General features: G+C 37.9%; 1 protein-coding gene, 3 long non-coding RNA genes and 1 pseudogene across 16 annotated transcripts in view; 2 read left to right on the top strand and 3 right to left on the bottom strand.

Annotated features, from left to right (window-relative positions):
- Window positions 1-18,566, top strand: part of Pka-C3 (Protein kinase, cAMP-dependent, catalytic subunit 3) — a 124,191-nt gene that overhangs the window by 84,560 nt on the left and 21,065 nt on the right. The window contains exon 1 of one of the 11 annotated variants that reach the window (XM_089468405.1): window positions 41-242. The exons of 7 other annotated variants lie outside the window; for them this stretch is intronic. The gene's annotated coding sequence lies outside the window, so the exon portion shown is untranslated. Of the gene's footprint in view, window positions 1-40; window positions 293-5,652; window positions 5,818-18,566 lie in introns of those variants that run through there. 3 more of the 11 variants (XM_089468400.1, XM_089468404.1, XM_089468403.1) reach the window with 3 other exon arrangements.
- Window positions 132-3,911, bottom strand: LOC149269526 (uncharacterized). The gene is made up of 2 exons (XR_016270012.1): window positions 3,431-3,911; window positions 132-3,338 (listed from the first exon to the last, which is right to left on the bottom strand). It is a non-coding gene; the product is annotated as an uncharacterized LOC149269526 (long non-coding RNA).
- On the top strand, window positions 5,824-12,649 carry LOC149269525 (uncharacterized). Of its 3 annotated transcripts, XR_016269994.1 has the most exons (4): window positions 5,824-6,608; window positions 6,695-7,224; window positions 7,352-12,282; window positions 12,433-12,649. It is a non-coding gene; the product is annotated as an uncharacterized LOC149269525 (long non-coding RNA). The 3 variants fall into 3 exon arrangements; XR_016269993.1 differs by having other exon boundaries at window positions 6,695-12,282; XR_016269995.1 differs by lacking the exon at window positions 7,352-12,282 and having other exon boundaries at window positions 5,828-6,608.
- On the bottom strand, window positions 14,787-15,539 carry LOC149269524 (uncharacterized). The gene is made up of 2 exons (XR_016270009.1): window positions 15,154-15,539; window positions 14,787-15,003 (listed from the first exon to the last, which is right to left on the bottom strand). It is a non-coding gene; the product is annotated as an uncharacterized LOC149269524 (long non-coding RNA).
- On the bottom strand, window positions 16,277-17,715 carry LOC149269523 (proton-coupled amino acid transporter-like protein acs; annotated as a pseudogene).

The raw sequence follows: 18,566 nt of genomic DNA, 5'->3' as shown, positions 1-18,566 counted from the left end.
ACTACGATGAGTTCTGATCGTGGACAACTATCGACACGAAATTGTGGCGGTCGGCGATAGCTATCGAACGTGTGGTTGGTACTAGTTGCGATCGTAGATGCTCGGACATAAAGCAAAACGCCCCATTCAAATTTTACGTTTTTTATTTTGTGTCCATATTGAGTTTATTATTGTAAATTTATTTGTTAATTGTGTTTGGAAATACGTGAGTGAAAACTAAACAAATTAACATATGCTCTTATGTGCGTTTCATCCTATGTTCGTACAAACATAAGCAAACGGAAGCATACATGTAAATAAATAAAACAAATAAATTGTGAAGAACGTGTTGTTTTAAATTGCTAAATATTACTATTATTATTGAAACTATAAAATCAACAAACGATATTGGTTTTTATCATGTACTGACAGTTTGAAACAAAAGTGTATTCACATGGAAAAAATTAGTTGTTTTTTTTTTTTTTTTTAATTTAAGTAAGAAAGTTCTAGTCGAGACTGCGGGACTGTTATTTCTGTTTTCGTTTCGCTCTTTGCATTGTCATTGAGAATTTACGCAGTTGGCTTGATAATAGTGACAGTTTTCGGTCATGCTCTCATGGTAAACAATTATTTATGCACACTTTATGAATACGTGAACGTGACCACCCAAGTGTTATGGTATATATATGTCCGCCCATAGGGGGCGTGGCAAGCCGCAAAAGTTTATATCTATCTTATTTATAGTTGAGTAACTGTTAGCCTCCTCTATCGAGGCCCCAAAAATAAATTTTACGCCTCTTCAGTGGCGTGGCATATCGAAGAATACCCTGTAATTTTCACCCCTGATTTGCGATTGGGTTTCCGGTTGCTCGTTCTAACAACTGGCCAAAAATGAGGAGTCTAGGGGAGTGGAAATCGGCATTTATAGTGCCCTGATCGCGGCATTTATATGCGTCAGCTATCTATTTATGTATTTGTAGATGTAAATAAGCTTAATGGATATTCATAATACGGAAAGAAACATTTTTATAAAATTTAAAAAATATAAAAGCAGCTAAAATAACAAAAATTTGCAATTTCAAAAAAAAAAAAAAAAGTTTTCCGCGGGATTTGACCTCGCACCCAAGCCAAATAGCATGTTTGTCAAAACAACTAAAATAAAGATCGCCCGAGTTTCTGCCTATAGCACCACCGTGTCGTTTCGAACTACAGTAGTTAAGACGAAATCGGATTATTGTTATGACGCCATATAGCCAGTGTAGCGGCTGGAAATTCAAAAACAATGCAAAGACAAATTAGGATTCAAATTAGGGATTCTTAGAATATGCTGCTAGAATACGCATTTACACATAATACATAAATACACACATACAAATGAGCGCGTGCATAAGGCTAGAATGCTTGATGCTCTGCGTGCAGACTTATATGTATTTACATATATACAAATGTATGTATATGTGTATATGTTTTTGGAGGGCTATTTATGAAGAAACAAATTGAAACTTATAAAACTATTCGACTAAGAAAAAGAAAAGTATTAAGTGCCATTCATTCATCCATTCATTATAAAAAACGAAATATGTATGTATGAAAACAAAAAAATAACACCGGAGAGGTTGAACCTTCTACTCTAACATTACTTGCGTCGCCTTTAGCACCCGCGCTACTGCTTTGCTTGATCAGCCAGTTTCTAAAATAGAATAACTTATAAAAGATCGTCATCTGAGAAAACTACAGTAACGGCTAGAAAATCCTGAAATCAATCGAAATTCTAAGAATGTGGGAAATGGCGCGCTTCTGTCTGTACGCATAGAATAGACGATGAGTGTGTGCACATTTATAGGAAAATCGCGCTGATCTGCTGCTAGCTTGAAGCCGGTATCCAATATATGGATATATGTAAATACATATTGTATTTATATAACAAAAATAAAAATTGTATAAATTATATACATATGTACTAGCTGGCCCGGCAAACGTTGCTTTGCCACAAATAGTCAAAGATTGGCCCTGTGATTTGTTGATCGACATGGCGAAGGAAAGACGAATCGGGAATTGAATTCGTTTAAACTCAAAGGGCATATCTGTTGGGATCATCGGAATCCTATGAATAAGAACTTCCTCATCTTTAAATTTTCCTTTGAGTATCGACGCGTGAATCACATTGCTCATCAGTTTTCTTATCACCAAACGCATTCCATTGCACAGTTTTGGTTGGATTCAAATTCTAAGCATCATAACTACCGAGCCAACCTTCAGTTGTAAATTGTGCAGTGGTAAACCAGGCACATCCAAGGAGGTCAAAAATTCAGTTGGATAATTAGTGGCTTCTTCTTCGTTTGTTACACAGTCGATAGATTTGAATGAATACAGAGTACCAACGATTTTATTTTGAATTATAAAATTAAGGTCATCCACATCTTTATTTTTAGCCGCCAAAATTGCTCGCTCACTTAACCATTTAGTATTTTTATGGAAAGCAATGATATTCGGAAATACTTTGTTGATAAGCTCATCTTTTGATGAGACGAAATTGCACAAATTTTGAGGAAATGAAATCAAGCCACACGATTCGTCAACAGCAATACTGCCATTACCGATATTCAGCAATTGCTTCGAGAAATCATCAGCAGATAGATCGTTCAACAATGCAACTCTCATATTTACAGACAGTTGAAGTTTGGTTACATATCGCCACAGATTTGATGCTTTGAGGCAAGCGTTTATTTCGTCGGCAGCAGTAGATCATGGAATTACTTGCAGTGTTTGTCGGAAATCGCCAGATAATAAAATCATTGAACCACCAAAACATCTCGAGTCATTGCGCAGATCTTTTACTGTTCGGTCTAGTGCTTCCAATACGCGTTTGTGCGCCATTGTGCATTCGTCCCATATGATAATTTTTGATGCTACTAAAACTTTGGCCATTGCGGAGTGTTACATGTCGGTTGTTCAGTAGCTTGAAGATTTAATGGCAATTTTAACGCCAAAATCAATGACATGAGAAATGTCCTCCCAGTTCCACCGGGGGCATAAAAAAAAAAAAAATAATAATAAGCCACCATTTCCATCATCAATTGCATTAATCAGTGTATCATAGATTTCCCTCTGCTTAGGATTCAACAGTGGTACATTCGTTTGAACTGATTGCATTAGTTCATGTGGATCATATTTACGTTCACGGGCTGCCTCTCTTTGAGAAGCACGAATTAAGGCCCTTCTTTGCTAGGTACTAACGCAGCGCCTTTCTCGTTCTTCGTCAGATAATTGACTCGCGATATTCCGATGCCTAATTGCATTATGGGTCCGCCGGGAAAGATTAGATATTCTAGTACGCAGCATTTTTATCAATAGTAACACTGAATATGCCCGCGCACAAAACCACATAAAACAATCGAGAAATATAAATATAAATAATTTACACAAATTTATGTTTGAGACAAACAAATACCTGAACTTTCGAAATATTTAGCTTCTGTACGCACGCGTATTATTTTTATCAAATGTGCTTTTTTTATGAATAGTCAGGTTCGCCTGAGGCTGTGCCGTAGACTGACTGACTACATTTGTTTATTTACTTCTATACTATTGTATAGTATGAGAGCAGGACCGAAAACTGTCACTGTTATCAAGCCTACTGAGTATCAATGGAAATTTGAATCTTTAGGGAAAAACCCGCATTTTTCAAGTATTCGTCAAATTTTTTCAGTATTTTTAAGATCTACTATCCTACTCGTGGCGGAGACAAATCCAACAAATCAAAAACCATGAAAATTGGTCCAGCACATATCAAGTTATAAGTCTCGGTACACTTTTACACAACTATCTTTTATATATGTAGATGTAATTTGAATGCAATGATGCAATGATCATAGCAATAGCTATCGATGATTTTCCAATTTTAATGGGATCATGCCGTGTTTTTTGTTGCGCACTAGACTTAAAAATTGCACTATATACTCTGGTGACAGCGTTTGGGCTGTGAATGAGTATTCTGCAATCGATATCGCCCGACTGCAACGTTTATACTTGTTATACCCTGAACCCATTTTCAATGGGAAATCAGGGTATAATGGTTTTGTTGAAATGTATGTAACAGGCAGAAGGAGGCGTGGCAGATCCCATAAAGTATATATATTCTTGTTCAGGGCGACGAGCTGAGTTGATTTGGCCCTGTCTGTCTGTCTGTTTATCCATCTGCCCGTCCGTCCGTATGCTTGAACGTAATGACTGTATATACAGCGCGGTGTCGAGTTTGCTTTTAAAATTCGATAAACCATCCCGTTATGTTTTTATCGAATAAAAACATTCCAGTTCAAGTCAGATGCCACTATAGCTATATACTATATAATCAAATATCCAATTTAATATGTAGATTTTATGCTGAAAGTTTCATTAAATTCCGTTCAGTCAAAAATTAGTAACGTATAATCAAATATTTGGCCAATTAACAAACGCACGTGTAGCAGCTACAACAGTATCGTATACGTATGCACACGTAAATTCAAACTTCTTTTAGAACATTTACATCACCTGTTAGTTTGGTTGAGTTTTGGAAGATGGCGCTGCAGCAGTGAATCTATTTCAGTTTTGCCAAAGCGGCTTCCGAAAGTGAGATGGCGTAGTGAGTAGCGGCATTACGCTCGATCGAGAATTCGCAGTTCGAATCCCGATCAGTGCAACTAATGATAATTTTTAGACTCATTCACGAAAGTGAAATGAGTATATTGGTTTTGTGCAATGTCCGTCCGTTTGTCCGTATGAACGCAATCTATTTCGGCGCTATTGAAGCTAGAGAAGCTAGAGAAATTTGGAACACATACTCGTGTATATCTCCGATTTATAAAGTGTTAAAGTTTTCCCGATACGCCCACTAGGGGCGTGGCAAATCGGAAAATGCATTTTCCGATATACCAGAAATCACGTTTGTTGAAGAGCTAGAAAGCTGAAATTTGGTATGTAGGTCCGCGCCGACCACCCAAGATCACGAGCTATGGCGGATATATCTCCGCCCATTGGGAGCGTGGCAAATCGGACAAAACTGTATCTCCTAAAGTTATAAACCTAGAATGCTGAAATTTTGCACGTAAGCTGATGTTTGAATTCTATAAAGATGGGTGAAAAATTATATATCTACGCCTACTAGGGGCGTGGCAAATTGGACCTGAAGATATAGTGATTTTTCGAATTCAGCTATATTTTGGACACTATTGATGCTAGAGACCTGAAATTTGGTATATATACGCGAGTTGACCACCCACGTCCAACGAGCTATGGATATAGCTATAGATATATGTCCGCCCATAGGGGGCGTGGCAAACCGCAAAATTGGCATTTATAGTGCCTATATTGCGGCATTTATATGCGTCAGCCATCTATTTATGTATTTATACACATAAATAGGCTTAATAGGCATTGATAGCACGGAAGAAACATTTTTATAAAATTAATCTATATATATAAAAGAAAGTTGTGTAAAAGTGAAGACTGCTTATAACTTGATTTGGGCTGAACCAATTTTCATGGTTTTTGATTTTTTGGATTTGTCTCCGCAACGAGTTTAGTATAGGGTCTTAAAAATACTGAAAAAATTTGCCGAATACTTGAAAAACGCGGTTTTTTCCCCAAATGTTCAAATTTTTTTTATACCCAGTAGGCTTGGTAACAGTGACAGTTTTGACAATAAAAAAAAAAAAAAAAAAAAAAAAAAAAAAAAAAAATTTCAAATCAAAAGGAAAAATATTTCAAATCAAAAATCTGCAAAAAATCAAAAGATTAAAACCTGACTGTTCAAAAAATAAATAAAAAATTAAAAATTCGAAATTAAAAAAAAAAAAGGTAATTATTAAAAAGCATAGCTTGCAAAAAACTGTTAACACTTTTTCGTTGTCTGCAAAAAAGTGTCTTTCAGTGACACAGGCAAAAAATACTCAGACAGAAAGTGTTTTTGTCGCGTCTGGCTTAGCTCTCTCGCGCTCTGAGGGAGATAGTTGTTTCTGTTTTCGTTTCCTCAAGTCAAACACTGATCGTTTGCTTGAGTTAAATGAAGTAACGGTAAGTTGCGTTTGTATGGGTAATCACGCGCGATTGCTGCGTTCTTTTTGTATGCATGTATGCGTGTATTTACATGCACACGAAGGCAAAAACATTTTCTGCTGAGTTTGTTAGTCAAAGTGTTTCTTGCTGAGAGGCTTTGTGTGAGAGAAAATCGTGTTAGTTTTACGCGACACTCATGTGAGTGCGTCACACGAATGAGTCATCGCACTGCGTCTGAGCGAAACAGATGCTGAAGAAAAACAGAGAGTGACGCTCAGAGAGAGACGTGTCTACACAATTTTTTTTGAATATGATGCGAGAAAGAGAATAAACGAAAAAACGCTCAACTCTCATTTGCAAGCTCTGTTAAAAAGTGTATTTTTGGCTTTTTATATTTTCGGACTTTTAAACTTTATAAATATTTCAAATCAAAAATCTGCAAAAATTAAAAAAAAAATCAAAAGATTAAAACCTAACAATCAAAAATAAATAAAAAATTCAAAATTCAAAATTCGAAATTAAAAAAAAAAAAGTTAATTATTAAAAATTGTATTTTTGGACTTTTACAAAAGCTAAATATCTCGAAAGTTCAGGTATTTGTTTGTCTCAAACATAAATTTGTGTAAATTATTTATATTTATATTTCTCGATTGTTTTATATGGTTTTGTGCGAGGGCAGTATTACTATTAATAAAAATGCCGCGTCCTAGAAGATCTAATCTTTCCCGGCGGACCCATAATGCAATTAGGCAACGGAATAGCGCGAGTCAATTATCTGACGAAGAGCGAGAAATCGCCCGAGAAAGGCTCCGCGTTAGTACCCAGGGAAGAAGGGCCTTAATTCGTGCTTCTCAAAGAGAGGCAGCCCGTGAAATGGCAATAAGAAATGGTTCAAGGATTGATTTGAATCGAGCAGCGTTTCGATATGATTGCACCATTGATTACAGCTTGAATCGTTTAGTTTGCATTGGTCCAATGGACGTTGTTTGCTAGCATTGTGGCGCATTGAAGTTTGCTGGTGAAACGCCCGGTTTGTGCTGCCTTAGTGGTAAAGTGACATTGCCATTAGCGGTCACCATAGCCATTGCGTTCCCTGCTTTATGGCGAAACACTAGAATCACGACATTTTCTAGCGAACACTCAAAAATACAATGCCTGTTTCCAAATGACATAATTTGGGGCGGAAAATATTGGAGACGGATATTTAAGGTAATTTACGTTAAAAATTTTATTTTCTATGACTGCCAAAAAAAAATTTTGAATAATGTAGTTTGTTAGATTTCTGTAAATAGTGTTTGTAAATATAACTATAATAACTATGGCTTTGAATTTAAAGATTCAAGGCCAGATTTGCCATCGCATTGGATCATTGCAACCTATTGAAGATGCACAGCAAAAATTCTTGCAAATATACTTCATGGGCAATATGGAAGAACAACTTGACCGGCGTCAAGAAATGAACACAGCTATGAAAAGAGCAATTCTCCATGATTTGCATGCTTAGAAATTTAAACCAACCAAAACTGTGCAATGGAACGCTTTTGGTGATAAGAAAACTGATGAGCAATGTGATTCACGCGTTGATACTCAAAGGAAAATTTAAAGATGAGGAAGTTCTTATTCCTAGGATTCCGATGAGCTCAACAGATATGCCCTTTGAATTTAAACGAATTCAATTCCCGCTTCGTCTTGCCTTCGCCATGACGATCAACAAGTCACAGGGCCAATCTTTGACTATTTGTGGCCTCAATCTAGAAAATGCGTGTTTTTCTCATGGTCAATTGTACGTGGCATGCTCACGTGTTGGCAAACGATCCGCATTATTTGTTCTTGCACCCGACCAAAAAACGAAGAATGTCGTTTACAACAAGGTGCTTGAATGAAAATCCGATTAATAAATTTATCAGTGTATCCCAGCCTGAACAACATAGCTTTCAACAATTTTTTACCTAGAAATAATATAGAGGGCAATGCAACGTTTGCCGGGCCAGCTAGTAAAATATAAAAAGCTAAAAGCTCGCAACCAAGCCGAATAGCATGTTCATGTCAAAATATCTAAAATAAATATCGCCGGCGCTTTTGCCTACAGCACCACCGCATCGTTTCGAACAACAGTAGTTAAAACAAAATCACATTATTGTTATGACGCCACATAGCAAAGCTAAGCCAATATAGCGGCTGGAAATTCAAAAACAATGGAAAGACAAATCAATTGCAACGAGATTCTTAGAATATGCTAAACTACGCATTTATGTGTACATACATACACACATATAAATAAGCGCGTGTATAAGGCTGGATTTCTTGATGCTATGCGTGCAGACTTACATATGTATTTGCTCTTATATCTTCTGATATCGACGCATTTATACATATGGACAGACGGAGAGCGCTAAATCGACTCAGCTCGTCACCCTGATCAAGAATACATGTATATACTTTGTAGGGTCTGCCACACCTCCTTCTGCCTGTTATCATTTCCCATTTTTAATGAGTTGAGAGTATAAAAACGACGAAATCTCTGCCAGTCAAATGATGTCGAAAATGTTTTACAGCCAGGACAACCGCAAGAGTTTCCAATTCGTAAGATGGTATCACGACTCAGCAGGTGAAGTTGCCTTACTGAAAAACTCAACGACATGAGGCTTATTGTTGATTCTATGTTGATTCTAATGGCTCCGTATCCTAGACTTTTTGCCTTATTTGTTCATATTCTGGCTTCCAGACAAAGCCGTTCTTTTCCGACTTCATAAGATATAATGGCTTCTTCAAACAAGAATATCTTTATAGATTGCAGAAAATATGATGCCAATCCAATAAATTGTCTTAAAGCCGAAACCGATTTAGGAGGTGGTAGAGCAGTTAGTGGTGAAGTTTTTAGTGGATTCGGCGTATTTCGCCTACGCTCACTTCATATCCTAAATATTGAACCGTCTACTTCAAGAAGGAACACTTTTTAATATTGAACGGAAACCCGGCTTGTGTAAGAAGATGAAGAGTGATCTGTAGTGTTTCCAAAGCGTTACCTTGCGTTGCACCCACATCTAATACGTCGTCCATATAAACTACAACAAATGTACTTGCAAGCTCTCCAAGTGCATGCATCTCTGTACACTGAAAGACTGAAGGTGCGTTTTTAAGACCAAACGGCATTGACAAATACTCGTACTGGCCATCAGGGGTGACAAAAGCCGTACACTCGATCGAATCTTCACGCATAGGAATTTGGTAATATCCGCTTGCCATATCTAAACATGTGAATCGACGCACAGTCGATGGGAACCATCTTTTTTGTTCACTAACATCATAGGACTTGCAAAGGGTGAGCAATTGGGTCTGATAGCTTTGCATTCCACTAACTCTCCAATCTTGTCTTGTACCAACTCCAACTCATTTGGACTAAGTCTGTACGGTCTCCTTTGCACAGTTTTTCTGGGCTCTATTAATATAATTTTCATTTCTCCTGTATTAACTCTCGAAGAAGGAATCCCCTTATAAAAGATTTAAAATATTTTTCCAATATGGAGGTTAGCATATCTTTATCATTACTTGAGCAATGGTTTACAATTTCTGGTCTAATAATTTAAAATTTTCCGGGTGATATGAAACCCATTAGACAATATTTATATTATATTAGATAGTGAATAAAGAGAATGCTGGTGCTTCGACAAATGCTGTTGCTTCAACAGGACAGAATACAGACGCTGTCACCCAGCTACAACGAGACATTTCCTTGTAGCAAATCATATTCGACAAATTGCAACCTAACGGCTGATGCAATATTCTTGTAGAATTACAACAGTCGCGGAATTCTGAGAATAGCAAACTCATCCGACTTCACATACTGACCACCAAATTCCTCACTATGCAAGCTGCGCTCATGTGAGACCAAATCAATCACCATATCTTGTCATACCACTCACATTCTTTATTCAAGGGCATCGAACATTCAGGCACGACTCACACGCGCACATGGGCATAGGCACGCATAACGGAAAATAGACAAGTAATTAGAAGCACAATTACAGTGCGCGCCAATATATTAATACTACTTGCGCTTAGACATATTGATTTATGTAGTGGAAAGTTTTATTGAGTATCAAATACTAAGAAGGCAGTGTTCTTCCTATAACTTTAAAAGACTTATACAAACTTCACAATCTGGTTTTTGCAACAGCTTCTGTAGAAGATAGCCAACAAAATATCGGAATGCATTTTCATTAAATGAATTTTGTATATGAGCAGTCCTGACATTAGATGTCAATTCTAATTCTAAATTAGCGTCTTAAGGTTAAATATCTGTACGTGACGTTAGTTACATTGGTCATGAAATACATATAGTTGAGACCTACTATCTTTTATGATACTGGCCAACATAAATGCAATTTCCAGACACAGAAGCAGAAGTCAACATTTTCAAAGATAACATTAAATAATATATATTTTCTAATGGGTCTTGGTTAAATTTTGATGTGGCAACAAAGAAAGAATCATTGCTGTCACTCCAAATATTTTCGCCAAACCACTGATGGGATTGTAATGATCATCCCATCAAAGCGGTATACTTTGTGTGGATAATGCAGATTTTGGAAGTACTCACGCATTTCCAGAAGGTACTTGTGGACACTATTTTTCTCCCTAAGGGTACATCAATAAGGATTGCTATCAAATAACACATTTAAGCAATCAAAAATATCTTTTTTTTTTTTTTTCTTTAATAATTATAGCCGATGCAATTGCACTTTCTTTGCAATCGGCACACCCACCTGAATCGACAACTGTGCGTATCGCAGCAGCTACACTGTGGCTAAAGAATTGTGCCACAAATTTAACTTGCATTTTTTCAAAACAATTCCGACTGACATTTTTTTAAACTCAAATTCGAGCATAGAAGTGTTGTTTTAGCTATAGTTTTGAAAAAAGCAAAAATATATATGTACTAGCAGTCCCAGCAAGCGTTGCATTGCCCTACCCTTATTTCTAGGTAAAAAATGATTAAAAGGTATGTTGTTCAGGTTGGGATACACTCAACTGTTGTCAATTGTGAAATCGATTCCTTTCACTTTAGTTGTGATAGTTCTTCCGTTATCATCGGGTGATCGACGCCGATACAACGGATAACCATCGTTGCCTGTAATGGTCTCTGCCGTGAATTTTCGCGGATACCGTTTGGAACACTTGCCGTCGACCATGCACTGTGATTGGCGGTTGATATTGCCACATGGTCCATGAATCATATTCGTGATTACAATATCATGTAGGTCTTGATCGGTTTCAGGAGCAGGAATTTCTGCACATATTATGTCATCTATTTGATCTGGCCGAATTCTGTCTACTAACCAAATTAAAATGTGAGCATGCGGTAGGCCTCGTTTTTGCCATTCGACTGAATACATCCAGCATCGAGTAATCCCAAAGACGTGTTGCTTAACAATGTAATTTATTAGTGACCGAATTTTTTGCCTGAAAACCCGTGCGGTGATGTCGTGTCGATCACTTGATGTTTGTCCGGGAAGCAGCAATTGAATAATTTCGATCCATTTCGGGTTACATGTAAATGTAATGAATAGATCTGGCCGACCATAATGACGAACATATGTCATTGCATCTTGCGCATATTCATGCATATGACGCGGGCTACCTGTGTATGTCGCTGGTAAAATAGTCAATCGACCAACATTTTCAGAATCTCCGTCTGTAATTATTGCATCGCGTAAATGAATATACTCTTCCGAACGCAATTTAGCTTGATTCAAACGGATGAAAGTCAGGTGCTCCGTTTCGATTTTCACGTACATGTCAACGCAGTATTGTTGAAACAGTCGACGAAATCGCAACAAATAATTGTCAGAATTTTCACGAATCATCAAACGATATGCGTAATCTATATATATAAAAGAAAGTTGTGTAAAAGTGAAGACTGCTTATAACTTGATTTGGGCTGAACCAATTTTCATGGTTTTTGATTTGTTGGATTTGTCTCCGCAACGAGTTTAGTATAGGGTCTTAAAAATACTGAAAAAATTTGCCGAATACTTGAAAAACGCGGTTTTTTCCCCAAATGTTCAAATTTTTTTTATACCCAGTAGGCTTGGTAACAGTGACAGTTTTGACAATAGTGTAGAAGTAAATAAACAAATGTAGTCAGTCAGTCTACGGCACAGCCTCAGGCGAACCTGACTAATCATAAAAAAGCACATTTGTTAAAAAAAAAATTTTGAAAAACAATACGCATACGGACAAAACCAAAATATCTCGAAAGTTCAGGTAGGTATTGTTGAATTTGTTTTTCTCAGACATTATTTTTGTAAATAATTTATATTTGTATTTCTCGACATTATTTTTGTAAATAATTTTTATTTATATTTCTCGATTTCTCGATATTTTATGTGGTTTTGTGCGATTGTGCATATTCAGTATTACTATTAATGAAAATGTCGCGTCCTAGAAGATCTAATCTTTCCCAGCGGACCCATAATGCAATTAGGCTACGGAATACCGCGAGTCAATTATCTGACGAAGAACGAGAAAGGCGCCGCGTTAGTACCCAGCAAAGAAGGGCCTTAATTCGTGCTTCTCAAAGAGAGGCAGCCCGTGAAACGGCAATAAGAAATGGTTCAAGGATTGATTTGAATCGAGCAGCGTTTCGATATGATTGTACCATTGACTACAGCTTGAATCGTTTAGTTTGCATTGGTCCAATGGACGTTGTTTGCCAGCATTGTGGCGCATTGAAGTTTGCTGGTGAAACGCCCGGTTTGTGCTGCCTTAGTGGTAAAGTGACATTGCCATTAGTGGTCTCGCCACCAGAGCCATTGCGTTCCCTGCTTTATGGCGAAACACTAGAATCACGACATTTTCTAGCGAACACTCAAAAATACAATGCCTGTTTCCAAATGACTTCATTTGGGGCGGAAATTATTGAAGAACACGGATATAATCCGACATTTAAGGTAATTTACGTTAAAAATTTTATTTTCTTATTTGGGATAATGTAGTTGGTTAGATTTCTGTAAAAAGTGTTTGTAAATCTAACTATAACTATGGCTTTGAATGTAAAGATTCAAGGCCAGATTTGCCATCGCATTGGATCATTGCAACCTATTGAAGATGAACAGCACAAATTCTTGCAAATATACTTCATGGGCAATATGGAAGAGCAACTTGATCGGCGCCAAGAAATCAACACTGCGATGAAAAGAGCAATTCTCCAAGATTTGCAGCAAATGCTTCATGAACATCATGCATTGGTCAAGTTGTTCAAGACCGCTTTAGAGCGCATGCCAAGAGATGACTATAAAATAGTAATCAGAGCAGATAAAAGACCAGCTGGAACACATGAACGCACATTTAATGCTCCAACAATCGATGAAGTGGCAATCCTGATTGTTGGTGAAAGCTTGGAAGCACGCGATATTGTGCTTACACGACGCAGTGCTGCGCAACTACAAAGAATATCTGAAACGCACCGTTCATATGACGCTTTACAATACCCGCTGATGTTTTGGCAAGGAGACGATGGATATCACTTTAATATCAAAATGATAAATCCATTGAATGGTAAGATCAATCATTGTTTTCATTTTAATCATTTTTTACCTAGAAATAAAGGTAGGGCAATGCAACGCTTGCTGGGACTGCTAGTAATTCATAGAACTAACCTTCTTGCCAGTTTCCTCACCTGAAACAAATGCAGTAAAAATTGTATTTTAGAGCCCCTAATAGGTTTACGACTCTTACAGCTACTCTCTACTAAATTAAGAGTGATAACTTTTTTTGTGTACCAAAAGCAAACAGAATAAAATGTATATATAAAGTTAAAATGAAAACAATGATTGATCTTACCATTCAATGGATTTATCATTTTGATATTAAAGTGATATCCATCGTCTCCTTGCCAAAACATCAGCGGGTATTGTAAAGCGTCATATGAACGGTGCGTTTCAGATATTCTTTGTAGTTGCGCAGCACTGCGTCGTGTAAGCACAATATCGCGTGCTTCCAAGCTTTCACCAACAATCAGGATTGCCACTTCATCGATTGTTGGAGCATTAAATGTGCGTTCATGTGTTCCAGCTGGTCTTTTATCTGCTCTGATTACTATTTTATAGTCATCTCTTGGCATGCGCTCTAAAGCGGTCTTGAACAACTTGACCAATGCATGATGTTCATGAAGCATTTGCTGCAAATCTTGGAGAATTGCTCTTTTCATCGCAGTGTTGATTTCTTGGCGCCGATCAAGTTGCTCTTCCATATTGCCCATGAAGTATATTTGCAAGAATTTGTGCTGTTCATCTTCAATAGGTTGCAATGATACAATGCGATGGCAAATCTGGCCTTGAATCTTTACATTCAAAGCCATAGTTATAGTTAGATTTACAAACACTTTTTACAGAAATCTAACCAACTACATTATCCCAAATAAGAAAATAAAATTTTTAACGTAAATTACCTTAAATGTCGGATTATATCCGTGTTCTTCAATAATTTCCGCCCCAAATGAAGTCATTTGGAAACAGGCATTGTATTTTTGAGTGTTCGCTAGAAAATGTCGTGATTCTAGTGTTTCGCCATAAAGCAGGGAACGCAATGGCTCTGGTGGCGAGACCACTAATGGCAATGTCACTTTACCACTAAGGCAGCACAAACCGGGCGTTTCACCAGCAAACTTCAATGCGCCACAATGCTGGCAAACAACGTCCATTGGACCAATGCAAACTAAACGATTCAAGCTGTAGTCAATGGTACAATCATATCGAAACGCTGCTCGATTCAAATCAATCCTTGAACCATTTCTTATTGCCGTTTCACGGGCTGCCTCTCTTTGAGAAGCACGAATTAAGGCCCTTCTTTGCTGGGTACTAACGCGGCGCCTTTCTCGTTCTTCGTCAGATAATTGACTCGCGGTATTCCGTAGCCTAATTGCATTATGGGTCCGCTGGGAAAGATTAGATCTTCTAGGACGCGACATTTTCATTAATAGTAATACTGAATATGCACAATCGCACAAAACCACATAAAATATCGAGAAATCGAGAAATATAAATAAAAATTATTTACAAAAATAATGTCGAGAAATACAAATATAAATTATTTACAAAAATAATGTCTGAGAAAAACAAATTCAACAATACCTACCTGAACTTTCGAGATATTTTGCTTTTGTCCGTATGCGTATTGTTTTTCAAAATTTTTTTTTTTAACAAATGTGCTTTTTTATGATTAGTCAGGTTCGCCTGAGGCTGTGCCGTAGACTGACTGACTACATTTGTTTATTTACTTCTACACTATTGTCAAAACTGTCACTGTTACCAAGCCTACTGGGTATAAAAAAAATTTGAACATTTGGGGAAAAAACCGCGTTTTTCAAGTATTCGGCAAATTTTTTCAGTATTTTTAAGACCCTATACTAAACTCGTTGCGGAGACAAATCCAACAAATCAAAAACCATGAAAATTGGTTCAGCCCAAATCAAGTTATAAGCAGTCTTCACTTTTACACAACTTTCTTTTATATATATAGATATAGAGTGGAATCCGGTTATAACAACATAGCTTAAAGCGTCCAACCGGTTATGTCGACGAAAATTCGATTTTTGGGTTGGTCCCCATACAAACTTATATGAAAGAGCATCCGCTTAGTACGTCTCCGCTTTTAACGACAATCGCCTTATTCCGACGATTTTTCTCATATTTTTGAAACCGTAACAAAAATGAAAAAAATATTTTTTTTTTTTTGCTCCTTCTGGTTAAAGCTTCCCCCGGGTATAGCGACGTAAAATCGTCGGTCCCTTGAATGTCGCTATAACCGGATTCCACTGTATATATAAATATTGGCACGATATATTAGAAAAAACACTGAAGTAACTCTGTTGAGCATGATTAGCCCTTTGAAGACTTCGGTATTCCAGAAGGACCAAGAGTAGAGTACACAGGCAGACAAATGGTCATACATGTGCCAAGAGACTGCAAGTGTGTTTGTGCAGCGCTTTCATAACCTTCTACAAATAATCATAGAAACGCTAACATTTTGTTTGCATGCGCGTGGCAAACAATTTTAAGATTTCGGTATACTCTTCACTCAAAAGGAAATAGCTGAGATCGTCGCGAGCAAATTTCAATTTTTGTGCGCTGCTGAGAGTGATGATTTGGGAGAACATTGAGAGCGAGAGAGAGAAACCCAGACAAAAATCGCAAACTAAAACCCTATATGTATACGGGAAAGCTTAGAAGTAAAGTACAGTAAAGCCTTTATCGTAAATTCGCACATGATCATAAAAATTATTGGAGAGGGTATCTATCTAGTCTATGCTCGGATTTAAAATTTGAGCCACGCTGGCCCAGGTTCCAAACACAAAGCCGCACAGGCCAAATATCAATATGAGAAAATCCTTTCACAGCATCCAGTTGTACCGGCCATAGCCCACATTGTAGTAGGTTATTATCTCAATAATAGGCGGCGCAATGAGCGCCAACGCTGAGCTGGTATGAAGGCGACAAAAATAAAGGTAAATGTGACCAACACCGTAGCACCGTTGACGCGTAGCACCTTAGCGCGCGTCGTATCAAAGTTGCTGCGCACAAAAGGCTCCACCATATTGACAGGCACATATAATTGTAGGGTAACCGACAGAAATATAGCCACGGCCATGGAAATGCGTACCAGTTGTGATAGAACATCACCCTGAGGCAAATTGAGCGTAATACTGTCCTTGACACTCTCACCGTACTTCAAGTAGCCAAAGAATCCAACGGAGGTGTACAGACTGGCCACAATGACCATGCTCGTGTTGACAACTCCAGTTGTGCCGCCAAAGTCTTCGGGTGTGGCGTACGGCTTAACCGTATGCGTGTCGGGAAAATCGTGCAGCATATACGAAAAGCTAATGGCTAAGCCGGCCACCGTCAACACGGCCGCAATCAGAGAGACTGGGGTCAGGTACTTCAGGTTGCGCACCAAATTCAACAGCACCATTGGCAAGAGCATCAACAGCAGGTAGATGCGTACATCCAGCTTAAAATATCACATCACATGCTTAATGTTGAGCACCACGAACAGAAAGTAGACACAGCAGAAGCCAATCTGGCTGCTCTGCTCATCATCATCATCACCATCATTGACCAGCGTACTGTCCGGCGGTGAGCTGCGTACCTTCGGTCGGATTAAGCCGTTTCCGCTGCGGTTGCCCTCATAATCGGGATTGTCGCTTTGCTGCAGCAGCGGCTGTCGCTCGGACATCTTCGGCTTGCGCTTGGCGGGCTCGGCAAGCTGGAAGATCAATTGGGTCAGAGAAAGAGAGCCGACAAGGGACTAGAAAACTTTATGAATGCTGATGGATGTGTGTTCGTGTGAGTGCGCGCTCGTGTGTGCGTGTGTGTGGGCAGGGAGAGAATGTGGGTTGTTGATGCACTCGCCACGCCAGCTGAAGTCACAAAATAAAAATTCTAGGTAAGTTATCTAGATACTGTAGTAAATGGATATGCGGAAAGTTGGCGCGTTGATTGCGCTGGCAGTTAAGAAAAAATATAAATAACTTTCAACTAAAACTGTTGAAGGTTTGTCAATGGGGTTAAGTCTTCCATTGATTTTCTTGCTTTGACTTGTCTTTGTTGTTGGTTTTTTTTTTTCTCTTTTATGCGCTGCTGACACTGGCAATGAATGTGGCGCATTCGAAAGTCACTGCGCAGAATTTAGCACAATTCCTTGTTAAAGCCAATGATGACGCGACCACAACCTATTTTAATATTTTGTTGCTCTACTCAATAAGTGCCTTCTTAAGATCGAAATGATAGACAAAAACTATTACAATTTTCCGGATCCGCCCACTAGGGGCGTGGTACCATGGAAAAAAGTTAACGATCCGCTACCAAGTTTGACCATTGGGGGTTAGAGGCCTGCACGAATACGTCTCAAACGCTAAACGAGACACCCGTGTCTTGGTGGTGCTTGGTTTCACACTGTTTCGTTTTGTTCAAATAGTGTAAGCCCAAGCATCGTGGACGAACGAAACAAAACGAGCATTGCTCACATACCGAACAGTTCGGTATGCAGATGCTTGTACAGAAAGGAAGCAACGAACGAGTTTTAGCTATCAGCTAGTGATGCCACGTTAGACTATTTCAAGCTAGATTTAGCATATTACTATTGAATGCACAAAGACATTTTTATTTAGAAATAAAAATAATAACAACATTTTATTTATATAAACGTAATTTTATAATCTTAGCCATTACATATTTTTTAACAAATATTTATATATATATATATTTTTTAAATTGAAGTTTAAAACCATAACTTCATTAATCATGGCGCTGTTTATGGCAATATTGCTTCTCTTTTCGGAAATTAATAACCGGGCCTGAGAGAAAGCCCTTTCAGACGAAGCACTGCTGGCGGGAATGCATAAAATTTTACAGCTTACTTTAAAAAGTAGTGGATAATGTTCTTTATTCAAATTCCACCACTCTAAAACGTTAAACCCATCTGAGTAAAAAACTTTGAGAGACATGTATGTATGAAGTTCAGAGTTAATACATTCAGTTAAATTGTCA

This window comes from Drosophila arizonae, chromosome 4, assembly GCF_054131065.1.
Source record: "Drosophila arizonae isolate 15081-1271.41 chromosome 4, UAZ_ARI_1.0, whole genome shotgun sequence".
Taxonomy (NCBI): domain Eukaryota; kingdom Metazoa; phylum Arthropoda; class Insecta; order Diptera; family Drosophilidae; genus Drosophila; species Drosophila arizonae.
Note: the sequence above shows the minus strand (reverse complement) of the source record. Positions and strands in the feature narration are given on the sequence as shown.